The following is a 6,000-nucleotide window of genomic DNA, read 5'->3' as shown; positions in this document are numbered from 1 at the left end:
ATTTACTGGGTTGATTTGTAGCCTAGAAAAGTTGAACAAACTCCCCTCTTTGAGGGTATCCTGTATCTCTTCCAGATCTAATATTCAATGTGGTTTTATTCCTATTCCTTGAAGCCAAATCATTATTACAAATATTTAAGGAACACTTCCTATTTGTAATGATCACATGAGGCATAAAAGCAGTTTGGGGAGACAAGTTAAGTTCTCATGGAGTTTAATGCCCAACAAAAGTGGCCACCACAGACAGCTGCAGGATTGTCACACAGGATACATTTTCAGGAGGGTTAACTACTTTTACAACTTGTAGGACCACCTCAGCTCTCTGAATCAGGTGGAGCCTTTAATATTTATTTTTCACCATTTTATTTAAAGCCACTTCAAAAGCCATTCAATAGAGGGTATGACAAAATTATCTCAATGCTCCACCAGGCTCTGGCATTCTAAAATTCCAAATATCAACACACACATATATATGTACATCACATATTACACACATATACACAAACACATTAGATTCACTGGAAGGTGGCTAAGTTCAACATTTCCTTGAAGCACCCTATCTTTTAGATCAGTACCCCAATTTTATCTTTCTCTGTGCCTCATAAGCTCAAGTTCTGTTTGGCAAGGAAACCAGAGCAGTTGTGATTCCTGGGAGAGTATCTAAAACGACAGTTGCTGAAAGGTTACAGCAAAATCTATTAGAAAAGAAAAGTTGAGGGAAATCAGGTGAGCTCATAGAAGAAAATAAGGAAAGATTGGGTCCCTTTTGGGATTAGGTCTAATTAAGGTGAGCAAGCAGCTGGGCCTGTTTGGAATAACAATTGTGCTAGCATGTCACTTTCTTCTGCTTAGTTGAAATTTATATAGTTTAGGAATGGTAGATATAAGAAAATTAGAGCTCATTTAGAATCTGTTGAAAGGACAGTGTGCCTTCATTATTAGTTTTGCATCTGAATTTTCCTGGGGCAGTCCTCTCTCTGTAACAGGTAATGGATTTTTCCCCAGATGTAATTGGATGAGTTTAATTTTTTTCTTTCATTACCTGTCGAGGAGGCCTATGCCCCTACTTCTCTTTGTGTTTTATTAGGACTGCAACCCCTATTTAAATAAAGGCTTTGATTGTGCTTATATATGTTCAATCAGCACTTTCTTATTGAATAGCTCTGGTCACAAAATGCTCTCACCTAGCATTTTTTACTAATTACATTTTCGCCCTAGCTGGGTATGGGAAAACCTCGGATGGTGCTCGTTTGCTGCTTTGTATGCAAGTGATTTGGTCTATCCACAGTACCACAGGGCTGAGAAAATAGATCTTCAGACTATAATCCTACTGGTCTTGAAGGATGACTTGATTTAATATTATCTTTTATTGAAGGGATAGAAAGCCAAGTCATGTGCTGATAAATGCTTAACAAGTAGTTCTTAAAAAAACAAACAAACAAATCTCTAATTTGTAGATTTCACTGATTTCCATGGTGTAAATACTCCCACCATGGCTGATTTCAATATGACATAATTGAATGTGGAGTTGAGAAGAGAAGCACACAATCTGATATCCAAGGCTGGTGTGTGCAGCTTCAGCACATGATGAAAAGTCTCAGTTACATACCTGCCATTGAGGCCACATACCTCATCATCTTCACATTACAATTAAGACAGATACTGGTTGTTAAGCTGATTTAATTAGAGTTTGATTTCAATGATTTATATGTTTTGTCGCTAAAGGCATTTTAAGGTGATTCTTCTGCCTGTGTTGAAAAGTCAGAAATATAATGGTTAAACCGTATCATCTTAAATTAAATATACATGTTTCCTGAGAAATTTTTATATATTTCATTATTTTCTAATATATTAACAAGCATCTTAGTAGATGTACTGTACCAAGAGTCAGAAGAGCTTAAATTTTGTCCAAGCCATTTTTAACATCCTCTGTATTCTTGGGTAACTCATTTAATATCAGGGCATCACCAATTTACTCATCACTAAAGGAAAGAGAGCAACAGTTTAATTATAACCTCTCATAGAAACCTGCTTATTTTCACCTGGATAGTATTACAGATTCTTTTCAATGGACTCATGATATTTTATCTTTATCTGTCCTAAAGAAAATTTTTAACTAGAAACCTAAGTGATAATATGTTTACATATATTATATCTATATTATAACTTTGGTTGATAGATTTTACTGGAAGGCAGAAATCATGCTTTGTTCATCTTTATATATCCCTCAAAATTTGGTCCAGGAAAATGAACAGAATGAGTACTCAATTAACATGAGTGGAATGACTTAGTGACTGATTGCCTTCCTGTTAGACAAAGATTGGTATGGTAACATGAAATAATTCAAACTCAAATCTTAAAAAATTAAAAGCATTTTACCAATGGTAAACATTTATTTGATTCTTATAGTACATATTTTATAATACAAGTTAATGACTAGAATGGAAACACTATTAGGTTTTAATAGGTTTAAAAAATATAAACTTTATGTTACTTCTTTATTCCCTACAAATAAATTTCCTTTGATAATCTCCCAAATAGCTGAAGATAAAATAGTCACTTCAATTATGTTCAATAAATATTAATCTTTAACTAAGTACATTGTAAATGCAAAAAGACACTTCTTCTAAGTGAGAGGGGTATCCCACTGGACTGAAATGCTGTTTTCTGCTTCCAGGCCAGCCCCCCACTGCATCATGGACTCCAGGCTTTGTGGGGTAGACAGACTTGTGGTTCAATCTTAAATGCAATGGAGTATAGTATGCTAGCTATGCTCTCTAGTGATGATGTCTGTGGCTAAGAAACTGGAAACTGGGCCTTTTCTTATGAATCTTGTCACTCCACCTCTTTGTTTCCTTACTTTCTTTCTTAAATTGAACAGATAATAACTACTTTCCCAGTATAAGTAGAGTATGTATAAGAAAAAGGGCCTTAAAATATAAAAGTGATATAAGAAAAAATAGCCTCAGGCTTTTAATTGCTCATTGTTAACCCAATGACTAATCTTCAGGCAGTAAGTCTAACTATAGATGGTCAGTATAATTTAAAAGGCTGTGGATGATTTCAAAATGGAACTGGGTCTGGAGTTGTCGGTTTCTAGCAAATGGTGGACTAAAATAGTGCTGACATCCTCCCACTACATGCATGTCAGATGAAATGTAATAAAATATGACCAAAAGATACTCAACACATGGCTGAGTTTGTAAGAAAGAGAAATAATCACTTCCCCAAAGCAAAAAGATTCAAGATAAGAGGGCCAGTAACAGCTCAGGTCCTGGATTTTAATCTACCTACAGAAAGATGAGACAATGTCATGGGCCTAAGATAAATGAGGAATAAAAACTGTGATTTTTTAAAGTGAAGCTAAAGCCTGTCTGCCACAACCCAAGGAAGAATGTTCTTTGTGCTATTTATATAAGTGAAATGTAAAACCTAAGCAATCAAGAAAAAAGTTTTAGATTAAAATAATCCAAAAGATATAAATTGGTAAATACTAGCCAAAACAAATCTAGTGTAACTTTCTTAATATCACGCAAAACACTTTGTAGTAAAAGAAAAAAAAATCGTTGTTAGCTTAAAGAAGGTCATTAACTAATTCTAAGACATTTAAGTCATAAGAAATATATTACAATCCTGAACCACATAGCTTCAAAATATATTGATCAAAAACTGACAGAGGGCTTCCCTGGTGGCGCAGTGGTTGAGAGTCCACCTGCCGATGCAGGGGACACAGGTTGGTGCCCCAGTCTGGGAAGATCCCACATGCCACGGAGTGGCTGGGCCCATGAGCCATGGCTGCTGAGCCTGCACGTCCGGAGCCTGTGCTCCACAACGGGAGAGGCCACACAGTGAGAGGTCTGTGTACCGCAAAAATAAAAAACAAAACAAAACTGACAGAAATATAAGGAAAAATGGACAAATCCAAAATTAAAGTTGGAGATTTTAAACATAATTCTCTGAGGAATTTGTAAGTCATCAGACTGAAAACAAGTAAAGATGATATTTATCAGTAAGTTTTTGAGTTAATGGAAATAACTGAAGTATGCAATATTTCTATTCATTTGAATGGAAGCCTTGGCCAGTACAACAAGAGAGTTATAAGCAAAATAAAAGTTATAAGTAATTTGAGGACAAAACAACATATTTGTTATTTATAGATGTTACCATTGTAGGGATAAAATATTCAAGGAATGAGAATATGCAAGCAATTTGCTATAACTAATAGGAGATTTCAGTAGAATTATAGAAACCAAATGACACTAATATACAAAAAACTGGTGGTGTTTCCATATACCAGTGATTAGATACTTTATTTTCTAAAAAAGATAATAATCTGTAATTGATTCTATAAAGTACCTAGAAGTAAATTGAATAAGATATGTATAAGAAATTTACGAAAACAATTTTTTGAAAAGTGGATAAAGAAGATAAAATACCATGAAATCACCAGAGAGATATACCAGCCTCATTAATGGAAAAATTTAATGTGACAAAGATGGAGATTCTCCCATAAATTAATCCATAAGTAGCACACAAATTTTCATCAAAACTCTGAAATATTCTTTCAGTGAAATCAGACAAGCTGATCATAGAATGTATTTGTAAAGGGAAAGGACAAACAACAATTGAAAAAGTTAAAAATAATAATAGGGGCTTAACCTACTAAGACTTATTCCGAAGCAATAGTTATTAAAAGAGTTTGGTAGACAATTTGTAGAAAAAAATTGAGAGTGCCAAAGAATAACCACATATTGGTTGGAAACTTGTTATGCCACAAAGGAGACATTAAAAGTCAGTGGTGGGGCTTCCCTGGTGGCGCAGTGGTTGAGAGTCCGCCTGCCAATGCAGGGGACACGGGTTTGTGCCCCGATCCGGGAAGATCCCACATGCCATGGAGCAGCTAGGCCTGTGAGCCATGGCCGCTGAGCCTGCGCGTCTGGAGCCTGTGCTCCGCAACGGGAGAGGCCACAACAGTGAGAGGCCCGCATACCGCAAAAAAAAAAAAAAAAAAGTCATGTGGGGGAATGTCAATCAGTAGGGAAATAATGGATAATTTAACAATTGGGTTGTAAAAACTGACTTTCCTAATTGATAACTTTAATCCCATTCTCTGATTAAATTGAACAGATAATAACTACTTGGGTTAAAACACAAAATTTTAAAAATAAAATTTAAAAAAATTAAGAGAAAACTGAGGAGAACATCTTCTTTATGATATCAATGTGTGATAATATTTAAAATAAAAATTTAAAAATTATACATTGCAAAGGAACAGACTGATATTTTGTCCACATTAAAATAATAACAAAATATCCCTACATGACTGTCCAATGAATTGATGTGATGTGATGCTACACCCAGGACACATAAAAATATTCAAAAACCTTTAATAAAAGTGATCTATAAATGAGTAAAAGATTTGAACAGACAATTCAAAAAAAAAAAAAAACTATCTGCAAACAATAGAAAAAAAAATAATCAACTTCACTACTTATAAGGGGTATTCAAAGCAAAAAAAAAATAAACTTTCTGACCTGCCGAATGAGCAAAATTAGATACATATGCTACATACGTGCTGATGAAAATATTAGGAATATAAATTACTACAAATTGCAACTCCAGTCATGTAAATTTTAAGTCTAGTCATGGCTATGCAGTGTAACTTGATATCATCATTTTGAGGAGTATTTGGATAAAATGCAGAAAAGTCAAAACTGCCTATATTTTATGATATATACATTCCACTTCCTAGTGTCTTACCTTAGAAAAAATTTGTCTGAGCTTATGTGCAAGGAGATTTATGGAAATATGTTTACTGCAACACTATGCAAGACTGAAAAAAAAAAGGGAGTTGCTTTGCTTATCAATCTGATAAGAGAAAAATATCAAACATTATTCTTATAATGCTGTAGTATATGAATAATCTAGATCAACTTGTATCAATATGAATAAACACGAAAAACATAACATTGAGTAAAATCAGTTGAAAGTTTACATCCA

The sequence above is a fragment of the Pseudorca crassidens genome, chromosome 12 (genome assembly GCF_039906515.1).
Source record: "Pseudorca crassidens isolate mPseCra1 chromosome 12, mPseCra1.hap1, whole genome shotgun sequence".
In the NCBI taxonomy this organism is placed as follows: domain Eukaryota; kingdom Metazoa; phylum Chordata; class Mammalia; order Artiodactyla; family Delphinidae; genus Pseudorca; species Pseudorca crassidens.
This window is presented reverse-complemented; position numbering follows the sequence as displayed.